The sequence below is a fragment of the Triticum urartu genome, chromosome 7A (assembly GCF_056163025.1).
Source record: "Triticum urartu cultivar PI428250 chromosome 7A, HENAU_Tu73, whole genome shotgun sequence".
In the NCBI taxonomy this organism is placed as follows: domain Eukaryota; kingdom Viridiplantae; phylum Streptophyta; class Magnoliopsida; order Poales; family Poaceae; genus Triticum; species Triticum urartu.
The window spans coordinates 437,212,994-437,226,920 of record NC_141879.1 but is presented as its reverse complement, the minus strand read 5'-3'; the positions used below and the strand labels follow the sequence as shown (position 1 = coordinate 437,226,920).

The 13,927-nt window shown below is 56.0% G+C and overlaps 1 pseudogene; it reads left to right on the top strand.

Moving 5' to 3' along the window:
* The first annotated feature begins 8,867 nt into the window (after positions 1-8,867).
* On the top strand, positions 8,868-10,098 carry LOC147959864 (uncharacterized; annotated as a pseudogene).
* Positions 10,099-13,927: the final 3,829 nt, after the last annotated feature.

Here is a 13,927-nt window from a genome sequence, read left to right as displayed (position 1 = left end):
ATTGTCCAGGGCAAAACATATCTGTATCAGATTGTCCAGTGCAGAACATGACAGATGCTATGCGGAAGAGACATGTTTAAACCGAAAATACAAGGTGTGGTATATGTTTACTAGCTTCTTGATATTTGTGCAGACAGAGATGTCTACCCGTTGCTATTTGGAAAACAAACAAAGTGTCCGCAATTTTGGTTGAACTGCACAAGATAATAGTATAGTCACTGCATGCAGTGCCATTTGAAAATAGACACAGAAAGATTGGATAGTCACTTCATGGACTGCAGAAAAGTAGTACTGTACTATTTATTGGCCAACACTAGGTGCTTCATTGCTTTGGTCTGATTATACAATGGGCATCATTTTGCCTAAGTTAAAGTTTGTATTCCGAAAATAGTCTCGCGGTGTGATCGAGAGAAGACCAAATCATATTGCAGTGGATGTTCCTCCATCATGTGTGGTTCATTCTCATGGTTTCAGCTGTTGGTGAAACCACTTACGTTTGCAAGAGGAATTGTAGACTTCACAAACAAATTTGTCTTTCAGTCTGTACTGAATGTTGGCCAAGAGAAGCATCCATGTTAGTAGGAAGAACAGATGTTTTTTCTAGATCTCTGCTTTTGGAGCTACATATTTGTATATGATCTGTTATTGTATATCTTAATATTTTTGTTGTTGATTTGTTATTGTATATCTTAATATTTTTGTATATAAACTTGGTCAAAGTTTGTAAAGCTCGACTTTGACCAAAGCTAATATGCGAACTAAATAAAAACGGAGGGAGTACCTCCTTTCCGATTTGCAGGGCTTAATTCAAACCTCTCACCAACCAAGGTACTTCCTCCGTCCGGGATTTATTAGTCCCATGAGCAAAGCAGCAAGACCAAGGCATGGCAATAATTAACGGCATGCAGAAGTTTAAGCCTGATTAATTCCAACGATTTAAGTGGCTGCATGCGTGCCCTCGGCTGCGACTCGTTGCATGCTGCTTCGCGTACTGTCTGCGAGCGATTCTGAGTGCCTGCATGCAGCCGGCCGTAATTAAGGCAGCTAACTGATGCGAAAAAAGATACGCTTTAAATCCGTGGAATCATTATTGACAAGGAGGGAGATGATTTGAGTGCACTCGTTTGACCGCCATGCCGGCGTGCGACCCAGACGGGACGGGACGACACAGTCATAATTTCAGTTTCTCTAGTTTTCCACGGCAAGCTGGCGCACTAAGCCATTATGCATTGAATTCCGATGACCGTCGCGCTACCTTCCGCCTATAAGTACTATTTCCCGGCCTTCTCAGGTGCCACTGTGATCCAACTCGCCATATCCTCATAAGCCCCCACCGGCCCGACGTCGCTCGCCACATCCGCCATGCCCCTGCCCGTCCGCGGTAGGCGACGCTGGAGGCGGTCACCGCAGGAACTAGTGTTCGGGTTTTCACCGGAAGGCAGACAAAGGGAGGAGGCATTCTATCTGTCTTTAGATGGCAATGCGAAGATCGAGGAGTTGTTGGAGCGCGACCGCATGGCGGAGGATCAGGAGTTGTTGGAGCGCGACCGCCTGGCGGAGGAGCAGTGTATCGCCGATTTGCCGCCAGCGGGACATGGAGCAGCAGCGCACCGACGCTCTGAGTCGCGAGTAGAGCACCCGCAACTGGGCCGACTACGTGGAGGCCAGCGCCCGGCAAATAGCCCTGGAGGCTGTCGAGCACGCACGCGTTCGCGACGCCGATTTTTACTACCAACTCGTCAAGTGGGTTTCCCGCTTGGAAGCCGAAGCTTCGGTGGACCACGCCGGCATGGAAAGGGCCAACGCGCGTGAGCAACGCGCCCTATCGCACCTCTGGCAAGTCCGAGGCGAGGCGGAGGACGCCGGTGCCAGCGTTTAGCATGGACAGCAGATGGCGGCCAGCATCGTCTAGTTAGCTAAGAGTAAGTTAGTACTTATACGCTACTAGAGTGTTAGTGGGAGTAGATAGTTAACTTGGCTATGATGGTTGTCAACGTGGAAGTTCAGTACTCTATATGTGGATCAGACCTGTTACTTTGGTCTGAATGTTGAACTTTCCATTTGAACGTATGGAATGGGCTGTTATTTTTTTAAATGGGTTGCATTTGTCCTCCACGGTTTAGAGGCTGACTTGTGGGTCTAGCAAGTTTACGCGTACACAATCAGGAGATGATTGTACGTGGAGAGGATGACAGCAGGGACCCGCCAAGGTCATGGAAGTACGCAAGCAAGTGCCTCCTTATTTCAAGCCAATAAAAAAATGGCTCCTCCTAGTGGATTTCTGACATCTGGGTCCCATGCCATTGTCAACGTAGTCAATAAACGAGAGAATTGCACAACGAGCGGCTGACACCAGGGACCCAGCAGCTCACCCAGTTATTTTTGTTTTGGGTTAATTTGATAAATGCCACTCCAAATCTGGTGTATCCGAGAAATGCCACTGCAATTTCCAAACTTTGAAAAATGCCATTTCATGCCATTTCTAGTGGCATTTTTTGAAGTTTGGAGTGGCGTTTTTCAAAGTTTGCAAACTGCAGTGGCATTTTTCAAAGTTTGCAAAAATTGCAGTGGCATTTTTCAAAGTTTGGAAATTGCAGTGGCATTTTTATGAATCACCATAATTGGAGTGGCATTTATCTAATTTGTTTTTGAGACGGAAGCAGGGTGTCAACTGGGCTGTGCGGGACACTCTGGCCTGTCTAGACAACCTTTTCTTTTATGTTTACCACAGACCAGCCAAGTAGTTTTTTTCTTTGTGAAAATGGCTAGCCCAGTTCTTTTGTGATTTGTCAAGTAAGTCGCTTTATCAGGCCTGTTGGGCTACAAATCTTTCAAGACGAGGAGAGCTTCATTCGGCTGGCCGAGAAAATGGCCTATCAGTAATGAGAATTGGGCTGTACATTTTTAGAACACATCAAGCCGGCAATTATTTTCAAATATCTTTTTTTCATTTCGAGATTTTAAATTGCATTGATTTTTATGCGTGGACAATTTATTGGATTTTATATTGATATACATTTATTTTTAAAATCAGTCTAAATGTGACTCGAAATTTGGGGATTAAAAACAGTTCAGACCGCACCGACATATGCAAAATTTCGTATAATTTTTTAACCGTGGTCACAATATGGGTTGTAATGCTAACATAAAGAATATGGGCTCCAAAAAAACCCGTAAGAATTAGCAAATGAGCTGTAAATTATTTGAAATAATGGCAGATGGGCTGTATGCTGTTTTCCACAGATTTGAGGCTTTCCACAGATGGCATGTATATTGTTGGATGTCCATCCAACGGCCGTCGTGCTTCTTCAATATCTGCTCTTCATGCTCCACCCGCTCAAACAAGCGCTGGCGGGACTGCCTGCTCCTTCCTCCCCGCGGCCGGCTGTGCTGCCGCGCAGGCCTCACCGCCCCACCGTACTCCCATCGCTGGCCTAGCCATCCCTCTACTCACCCACACCTGCTGTTATTCTCCGGCGACAGCAGACGAACCAGTAAACCCTTGTACAGTCGTACCCCCCTCCGCGTGGGAAACAAAAACAACGGCTGAGTCTTCCCTGCCTCCGCGTTGTTCCCTTCCTAGGCCTCACCGTCGTCCACCGCCCTGGTGCTCTCGGCGTGGCGTGGTCAGCGTGGTCAACGACCGACATGCATCTGAAGTGGACTGTACGTGGAGAGGCTGACAGCTGGGTCCACGGCCGCACGCAAGGAAATGCCTCCTTATTACGCGCAAAATAATGATTTCCTCCACCTGACATCTGGGACCCACCGAAACGGCCTCTGTATTTCGCGAAAAAAACGTTACCACCGCTGACAGCTCGGACCCACCAGCTATATCTTCGCACGCAAGGAAGTGCCTCCTTATTACGCACAAAAAAATGAATACTCCCCCTGCTAGCTGGGACCCAGTATAGTGGGCCTACTAAGTTGACGGGGATGAAGGGCTTTGTCAACTTAGTCAATATGCACGATTCTAGCTCGACTGACCGTACGATGTCCATCCAATGGCCATAGTGCTTCTTCAACCTCTGGTCTTCTTGCTCCAGCCGCCCAAAGCAGCGCCGGTCGTGCCGCCTGCTCCTGCCTCCCATGGCCGGCTATGCTGCCACGGAGGCCTCACTGCCCCCATACTACTCCCACCGCTGGCCAGGCCATCCCTCCACTCCACTCACCCACACACCCTGTTATTCTGCGGCGACGGCAGCGCAGCCGAACCAGTGAACCCTCGTACTCCTCTCCGCGTTGGCATCCACTGCCGCGTCTTCCCCGGCTCCGCGTCGTCCCCTTCCTAGGCCCCACCGTCGTCCACCATCGTGGTGCTGTCAGCGCTGCATGGTCAATGTGGTCAACGATTGAATTCCATCGGAAGAATACTATACGTGGAGAGGCTGACAGCTGGGTCCACAGCAGCCGCAAGGAAGTGCTTCCTTATTACGCAGAAAATAATTATTCCTCCACCTCACAGCAGGGACCCACCAGGCGCCCACCAGTATATCGTGAAAAAAACATTTGCCCCTGACTGCTGGGACCCACCCAACGGGCCACCGTATTTCGTGAAAAAAAGTTCCCCCTGCTGTCAGCTCGGACCCACCGGAAGTGCCTCCTTATTACGCACAAAAAAAGAATACCCCTGCTAGCTGGGACCCACCTTGGCGAGAGGCTGACTTGTGGGCCTACTAAGTTGACGGGGATGGAGGACTTTGTCAACTTAGTCAATATGCACGATTCTAGCTCCAGTGACCGTACGATGTCCATCCAATGACCGTAGTGCTTCTTCAACCTCTGGTCTTCTTGCTCCAGCCGCCCAAACCAGCGCCGGTCGTGCCTCGTGCTCCTACCTCCCGTGGCCGGTTGTGATGCGGCAGAGGCCTCACCGCCCCTACTACTCCCACCGCTGGCCAGGCCATCCCTCTACTCACCCACACCCCCTGTTATTCTGCAGCGACGGCAGCCTCACACCGCAGCGAACCAGTGAACCCTCGTACTCCTCTACGTGTGGGCATCCACTGCCGCGTCTTCCCCGGCTCTGCGTCGTCCCCTTCCTAGGCCTCGCCGTCGTCCACTGCCGTGGTGCTCTCGGCGTGGCGTGGTCAATGTGGTCAACGACCGACTTCCATCGGAAGAGTACTGTGCGTGGAGACGCTGACAACTGGGTCCACGGCCGCAGCAAGGAAGTGCTCCTTATTACGCGTAAAATAATTATTCCTCCACCTGACAGCGGGGACCCACCGGACGGGCCACCGCATTTCGTGAAAAAAACGTTTCCCCCCTGACTGCTGGGACCCACCAGCTACACCTTCGCACGCAAGGAAGTGCGTCCAGGCAAAAAACACAAAACGATTCGCCCCCCTGACTGCTGGGACCCACCAGCTACATCTTCGCACGCAAGGAAGTGCCTGACAGTCGGGACCCACGTGGTCGAAGCGTACGTAGCGTTGTCATTCTGGTCGCGAACGTGTTCGTACATATATACTGGTCAATGTAGAGGCGTGCACGTGTCGTAGTAGAGGCGCGCACGTAGCATGTACACGTACGTACAGCGGCCATGGTGCAAGAAAGAAAATATGGCCACGTATGTGTACATACGGGCGGGGTCTCGAACGCCTACTCGCGCATACGTACGGCCATGCCTCGTGTACATGGCTGGGTCGGAACGGAGAAACAACGTCGTCGTCGTGTTCATGGGGAGGCAACAGAATGCGTCGTGTTCATGGGGAGGCAACAGAATGCGTCGTGTTCATCGGGAGGGCTTGGACGGAACAGGCGATGGAAACAAGGCCTGGCGTACCGCAGAATGGAGGAAACGACCTTGTGTTCGACCATCCACGTTCGAAACAGGATCCTGTTCATCGGGAGGGGTCTGGCGTACCGCAAAACGGAGGAAACGGACCTCCTACGGTCGAAACGGGGGTCCTGTTGATCAGGAGGGGTGTGGCGTACCGCAAAACAGACGAAACGGACTTGTGTTGGAGCCCTACAGTCGAAACGGGGGTCCTGTTCATCGGGAGGGGTGTGGCGTACCGCAAAACGGGACTCCACGGGATACTGTTCATCTCCACCGTCGACCCCCTCCAGCCTCCACGAGCTACTGTTCATCCACCATCGACCTGCTCCAGCCTCCACCTGTGACTGTTCATCCACGGGCTCCAGTTCATCCAGCCTCTACCGCGCGCTACTCCACCGGCTACTGTTCAACCAGCCCTCTCCATGGGCTCCTGTTCAACCACCCCTCCACGGGCTACTGTTCATCCTGCCCTCCACCGTCTACTGTTCATCCTGCCCTCCACGGGGTGGTCCTGTTCATCTAGCCCTCCACGGGGTCCTGTTCATCCAGCCCCAACCGGCTCGATCGATCGGGGTCCTGTTCATCTAGAGGCAACACCACGGGGTCCTGTTCATCCACCCCCACGGGAACTGTTCATCCAAACCCCCCCGCAACGCTCACTGTTCATCCAGAGGCAGCATCGATCGGCTTCAGTTAGTAGCAGTAGCGAAGGAATTGCTCGATCGGGTTCAGTTAACAGCCATCGATCGATTGCTCGGGTCCAGTAACGCGTAGCCTGCAGTGCAATCGCTCGGGTTCAGTTAGAGCCCAACGCCTCACTCGGGTTCAGTTAGAGCCAACGCCTCGCACACACGCGCGTACGTGTACGAGAGAAACGCGCATCGCTCGGCCCCCGACCTCCCACCGTAACCGGGAACTCCCCGAAATTTTCCTCCCCCTCGCTTCTACCATAGTTTTTTCCGTCATGGACGACCCAAAGAATGTCATGCAGCTGCGTCTCCAGCCCGCCCAGGACGAAAAGCCCATTTTCTGTCATGATTTTTTGTCATAGAAGTAGGAGCCCACCACATCTATGATGATACCGGGTTTTGTCATAATTATCGTCATAGAAGTGTCATATGTATGACAAAAAAATTTCATTCGGCCCAAAATGTCACGGATGTGTCTTTTATTGTAGTGTTCGGGGCTCTCTGGAGAGATAATACCCCTAGTCCGGCCGAGTGTGGTTTATATGTGGAGTAGTACAGAGTTGCTCCTAGAGTTGTTTGGGGAGGAAGGAAGACATGCCAAGGCTTAGGCTGCTCCTTCTCCTTGTGTACGTATGTATTCTACTGATGGTCGACCCTTTGCACGGGGGCTCCCTGGGGGGTTTTATAGGTAAACCCCCCAGGGTTACAATGGTAAAGTTATAAGGCCATGGGGTCGAGAGTCAGCGTCTAGGAAGCCGGAGCTGGGACCCGCCGGGTACCAGGATTCGTCGAGCTCTCCAAGCGCGGGTCCTGTGCGTCAGGGGGCACTGTTCTCCGTCTTGTCATGCGTCACGGGGTGGTTGGGCCGGCTCGGCTATAGTGGTGCACCGTCTGGTCGCCATCGGCTTGCATCAGCAGGACGTGGGGGGGGGGGGGAGGGGGGCGCTGTTGCCATGTCGGCCCTGCTCAGCGGAGTAGGTGGGCCACTATAGCCATGCTCCTGTCGGTCAACGGGGTTGGTGGGCCACTGTAGCTACGCTCATCCCCTCTACGGGGACTTGTTCCGTCGTACGCCTCGGATGGGACGAGAGCTGACCGGTGGCCGGGTTGAGGAACACGCGATGGGGGCGCTGGCTTGTTGGAGAAGCCTTGGTTTGTCGGGTTCGGCCGGTCATGCATTAGCAGGCCTGGCCGTGTCGTAGTTTCAGCTGGGTTGCGAAACCTGGCCAAGTACGAGTCGGATTGAGGGGCGATACTGGCCCCGATGTTTTTGAAAAGGATCCGGGTTCCGTTGCCTGCCCGGGGTTCACCCCCTCCCCCGACAGTAGTCCCTGAAGCGGCAGATGTTGATGAAGCTTACTACTGCCGGGTCTGGCAACACCCACTGTGTGCCAGCTTCGGGATGCCGGATCGCGGCATCCCGGCATGGGCGGGAAACCGAGGAGTCCGTCGAATCTTGAAGGGGAAGGGAGGCGCCCCCTCGACTTCGGTGTGGGTGCCACATGGCGCCCAGAAACTGAAGAGGCCCTGATAGGCCACGCGCGCGACGAGACGTGACAGCGGGCTGGGGCCCGCCACTTCGCGCCCTCGGCCCACGTGCGTGGATTTATTGTGGCACACGCGGGCGGTTGCCCTTCTCAATGCAGTTAATGGGCACGTGGATCGTGCCCAATTAATCCGGGGAAGTGGGAGGGGTGGGCGCAACCGATCCCACTTTCCAACATTCCATCTCTGGCTTATAAATTGGGGGGAGGGGAGGGGGCGGCGGAAACAGTTCACGCACGCGCCCCCCATCTTCTTCTTCCCCTCTCGCTCTTGCTTTCAAGACCGCCTCACGCCGCGATGCCCTGCTTCTCTTGAGCGAAGCGCCGCCACTCTACAACGCTCAGCGGCCGCTTTGCAGCTCTCAGCCATCGTTCTTTCTTCTTGCCTTCGCCCATGCGCCCAGCACCGCCGATGGTGCCATTGAAAGGCTCGTGGGAGGGATCCACCATCTCCATTGGAGACGTTCAGTATCTACGTGATACGCGGCGGCTGCCGCCGGAGATAGGGGTAGCCGTGCGTCTGGTAGATAGCAAGCTAGCACCGCAGCCGGAGGGGTCCGAGCACGTGGTCTTCTTCTCCCATTTCAAGCGCGGGTTTGGCCTCCCCGCAAGTGATTTCTTCCGCGCGTTCCTGGAGTTCTTTAGGCTTCAGCCGCACCATCTGGGCGCGAATGCGGTGCTGCAGCTCTCAGGGTTCGTCACCCCGTGCGAGGGCTATCTAAGCGTCGAGCCCACCATCTATCTTTGGGTCCGCTTCTTCTTCTTGAAGCAGTAGGGGACAGAGGCCGGCGTCATGTCTGCCTGTGGGGCCACCGTCATCTCGACGCGGTCGCATGGGGGTTGCCCAAGATGCCGCTGGAGGACTCTGCCAAGACATGGAAAAATTCCTTCTTCTATGTCCGCAACCTCGCCGCGGACTGCATCAATCTTCCGCCCTTCACCGATGTGACACCGCAAGCCAAGACCAACTGATCCTACTGCCCCAAGAACCCGCGCAGGAGGTGTTGAACCTGAGCAGCCGGGTGGTGGAGATGGCGACGCGGGAGGGGCTCACTGGGACGGACTTCATCGCTGCCTTCGTCACGCGACGGGTGTTGCCACTGCAGTGCCGAACGCATATCATAGGCTAGATGACTGGCCTCTAGGATCCCAACCAGATGTCATCTTGGCGGTTGACACAGGAGCAGGTCGCCCACCGGGTCAACAATATTTTGAAGGCCGGGCTGAAGAAGGAGTGGCAGTTCGGGAAGCCTCCCTACAGCCATGGGAACCCGACACCGGCGGTGAGTCCCTGGTCTTCATACTTTGCTGCATCTCATCTTCTTCTCTGTCCTGACACAATGAGGGAGGTGATGCTGAACGCCATCCAACATCCATATGACGGAACAACGATGCGGGTGGTGGCCGCCCAGCAGTCTGGCTTGGAGGAGGCAGAGACCCTCGCCGGGGACCTGGAGACGGCCGACGCTAAGGTCGACGAGATGCGCCATACGAGTAAGTTTCTGTATTCTGATCCCTCGCGAGATTGATTGGAGGGTGATGCGGGGGATTTGATGTATGCCGATGGTGCAGCGCCGCCGAGGGTAGGAGACGGCCAAGCGGCCGGGGCCGGGTCATCTACTGCGCCGGCAGCAGCTAGCTGGACGCACGGGAAGTAGCACGTGGCGCCGAGGAAGCCGTCCGCCAAGCACACGACGGACCCAGCCGTCGGCGGCAAGCCTCCCGCCAAGAAAAGGCATCGCGCCGCCCCGATCGCGACGGCGAGACCGACTGTCCCGGTGGTGATCGGGTACGCTTTCTTGTTGACCTTGGTGAACTGCCGAGCCGTTCCTTCCTCGTGCTTATCTTGTCTTGATCTAGGTCGCCGCTGGATCTAGCGTTGGCGGCGACGGATGCTGCGTCCGGAGGTGGTTTCGCGTTTCGGAGGTCCCGAAGCAGCGCCATTGACCTGCCCGAGGGCTCGGCCGGGGAGGATCTCGGCCTGGACCTGGCGGACGTGGAGCGCTGCGCCTGGAGGGACCGGAACAAGGCCCTCGAGGAGCCGGAGGCGGCGGACCGAGCCTGGCCGGCGTGGCCATAGACGATGGCGGGCACGGACCCGGCGGTTGTCATGACGGCCAGGCGGAGATGGTGGTGGACGACCAGGAGGTCGTGGTGATTGGCGACAACACCCCGCCGCGGACCGACGTGGTCGAGCGGGTGGAGGTGGAGGTTGTCGGCGTTCTGGGAACGGGGGTCCCCAGACTTGCCTGCGTGCGGCCCGCCGTGTGGCTAAGCCAGCAGGCCGTACGGCCCATCCTCACCAACGAAGTGCTAAAGACCCACACGAGGGACAAAGCCTCGCGAGGTGGACGACGCAAGACCTCCTCTGGAGCGGCCTAGCCAGGCAGGCTCACGAGGGGCGGAGATATCAAGGCAAGGCGAACCTCACGAGGTTCTCATGACGTGAGCCGTGATGATCGACACCAGGCGGGCGCCAACACGCACAGCGTTCTTGTTTCCTCTTTGGTGCAAAGGGGTCAAGCACAGCCGCAGAGTACCAAGGCCTCAGGCAAAGGTTTCCATTTTGGTGCAACAAGACCAAGACTGAGGACTGCAAGACGGAGGTCACTGTGGAGCCCAGAACGGCGTCACCACCAGAGCTTTGTGCAAGCGAAGACTACCTTTTGTCAGGATAGCTTGTACTAGCTGTCCCCCTTCAAATTAGCCCGCCATTGTTGGCTCCCTTCCCGCTCGATATTTGGGAAGAGGACCAGGGCCTCTATAAATAGGACTAGCCACCACAGTGGAGGGGGGATCTGGAGAAAGGAGAGGGCTCAGCTAAAGAGAGAAGACCTGAGCCAAAAAGAGAGACCACCTCACACACAAGCTCACCGAGCATAAGAACGCCTCAACCTCAGGAGGCCGTTCTGCCCTTGTATTGTTCATCATCAGCCCAAGAGGCAATCCACCACCACCACACTAGAGTAGGGTATTACACCACAACGGTGGCCCAAACCAGTATAAACCTTGTGTCCTTCTGTGTTGTGAGTTCATCAAGTTCGTCCCTGAGATCCTAGCAAGCTAGAGCGTAGATCGGTTGGAGGGAAAGACTTCGTGCGCACCCCAGTGTTCGATCCTTAAGGGTTTGCCGGGACCCCATACCCCGACATTTGGCGCGCTAGGTAGGGGTGCGCCAGAGCTTTTCTCCATCGACCAGCGCCCTGTACCGCCGCACCGCGCTCCCATGACAGGTACCTCGCCACCGACCTCCTCGGCCGACGCCAACGGCGGGGAGTCTGGGTACCGAGCCCTGGCCCCCGCCCTTTGGCGGGTGCAGTGGCCGGTCAGGTTCAGGCCGGAGATGCCGCCGCGTTACGACGGCGCGGAAGACCCGACACTCTTCCTGCTAGCGTACGAGAAGGCCGTCCTCGAAGCCGGAGGTGACGACAAGATCATGGCAAACTTGTTCCCCCTGGCCCTCGCCGGCGAGCCGCGCGCCTGGCTGCTCGGCCTCCCGGGATCCACGGTGACGTCCTGGGGGGAACTCCGCGACCTCTTCACTGCGCGCTACGCGGCACTGGCACACCACGCAGTCACGACACTGCTGGGCGGCTCCCAAGCACCTCCTTCAGATCGCCACGCCAAGCCTTTCTTCCGCTAGATTGGAGCCGCCTGCAAGAGCCCGGGGGCTCCGCCGGGCTGGGCCGTGCTGGAAGCCGACCTCACCCTCGATTCGGAAGACCACCCCGGCTCCATCGCCGGCTCAGGGATGCTTCCGATGCTCTGCACGCCCACCATCTGCAATGTGGCCGTCACCAAGACCCTCGTCGACGGCGGCGCAGGTCTCAACCTGCTCTCCGTGGTAGCTTTCAGCCTTCTTCATGTACCGCTCGAACGGCTCGGCCTCAGTAAGCCCTTCACAGGGGTGGGCGGTGGAGCTGCTCACCCCTTGGGGCAGATCCGCCTCCCTGTCACCTTTGGCACGCGGGATAACTATCGCACCGAGCTGGTGGACTTCGACATCGCCTGCATCGGTCTCCCGTACAATGCCATCCTCGGGTACCCTACTCTCGCTCAGTTCATGGCGGCAACTCACCTGGCCTACAACCTCATGACGATGCCAGGGAGCAAGGGCGTCATCACCATCCCAGGGGACGCTAAGGAGGCTGTGATGGCGCTCAGGCTCGCCTTCAAGACAGTGGTAGCAGCGCAGCCAGCCGGCGCCAGCGCGCCGGAGGCCAAGGAGGCCGCGCCCACCAAGAAAAAGCAGTTGTTCACCCAAGACAAGGCAGAGACCAAGCAGGTGCCTATCAACGAGGATGGGTCTTCAATAGCCACCTTCACCATAGGAACCGGCCTGAACCCGGGGCAAGAAGAAGCTTTGGTGAGGTTCTTGCGCCTAAACAAGGAGATATTCGCATGGGAGCCTGATCAACTGGTAGGGGTCCCGAGAGAGGTAATCCAGCACCACCTGAAGGTGTGCCCCAATGTACGCCCCGTGAAGCAGCGAGCAAGATAGCAGTACACTGAGAAGCAGGCCTTCATAATCCAAGAGACACGCAAGCTGGAGGCAGTAGGTACAATCCAGGAAGTTCGATACCCCAAATGGCTGGCGAACCCCGTTGTAGTGCCGAAGAAAGGCAGGAAGGAACGGATGTGCGTCAACTTCACCAACCTAAACAAAGCCTGCCCCCAAGACCCGTTCCCCCTTCCGCGCATCGATCAAATCATCGACTCCATCGCCGAGTGCGACCTGCTGTGTTTCTTGGATGCGTTCTCTAGATACCATCAGATCAAGATGGCGGTGGAGGATGTGGAGAAGACAGCCTTCTTGACACCGTGTGGGGTGTACTGCTACACCTGCATGCCTTTCGGCCTTCGCAATGCGGGTGCAACCTTTCAGCGTCTGATGCACATCGCCTTGGGGCGGCAGCTCGGCAGGAACACAAAGGCCTACATTGATGACATAGTGGTCAAATCTCGCGAGCCGAGGACGTTGATTCAAGACTTGGAGGAGACCTTCGAGAGCTTGCGCCAAGTGAACTTGAGGCTTAACCCGGAAAAGTGTGTGTTTGGCATCCCGTCCGGCAAGTTGCTAGGGTTTCTCGTATCCCACAGAGGGATAGAGGCGAACCCGGAAAAGATCAAGGCCATCGAAGACATGAGCCCACCACAGACCCTCAAGGAGATGCAAAAACTGGCAGGATGGGTGACCGCGTTAGGGCGTTTCATCTCTAAGCTAGGCGAGCGCGCCCTGCCCTTCTTTAAGCTCATGAAGAAGAAAGGCCCCTTCGAGTGGACCCCGGAGGCCGACCAGGCCTTCCGAGACCTCAAGAAATACCTTACTAGCTCCCCAGTGATGGTGGCACCGCGGCCTCTCGAGCCTCTCGTGCTCTACCTTGCCACTACCCCGTACTCTGCCAGCGCGGCATTGGTGGCGGTTTGAGAAGAGCGTCAAGATAAGGGTAGAGCTGATAAAGCACTGGGCCGGAGAGGTGCAGTGAAGCCATCAGCGGCGGAAGACCTAGCTTAGCAGAGCAACATCGTGAAGGCTCCCGACGGCAGTCAGGTCTCAGGAGACCCATCACCTCAGGATATGCCGCAATCTATGCGGGACCCAAGACTCAATGGTGTACCGGCCCTCGTCGAGCACCCAGTGTATTTCGTCAGCACGGTACTACGGGACGCGAGGGCGCGCTACCCCATGCCGTAGAAGCTCCTGCTCGCACTTTTGGTGGCCTCGCGCAAGCTGCGACACTACTTCCAGGGGCACCCCATCAAGGTCGTCTTGTCTTACCCATTGGAGAGGATACTCAGGAGCCCAAACTCAGCCGGAAGGGTCGCTGAATGGAACATCGAGCTGCAAGCATTTCAGCTGGAGTTTAGCACCACCAGGGTCATCAAGGGAGCCGCGCTTGCCGATTTTG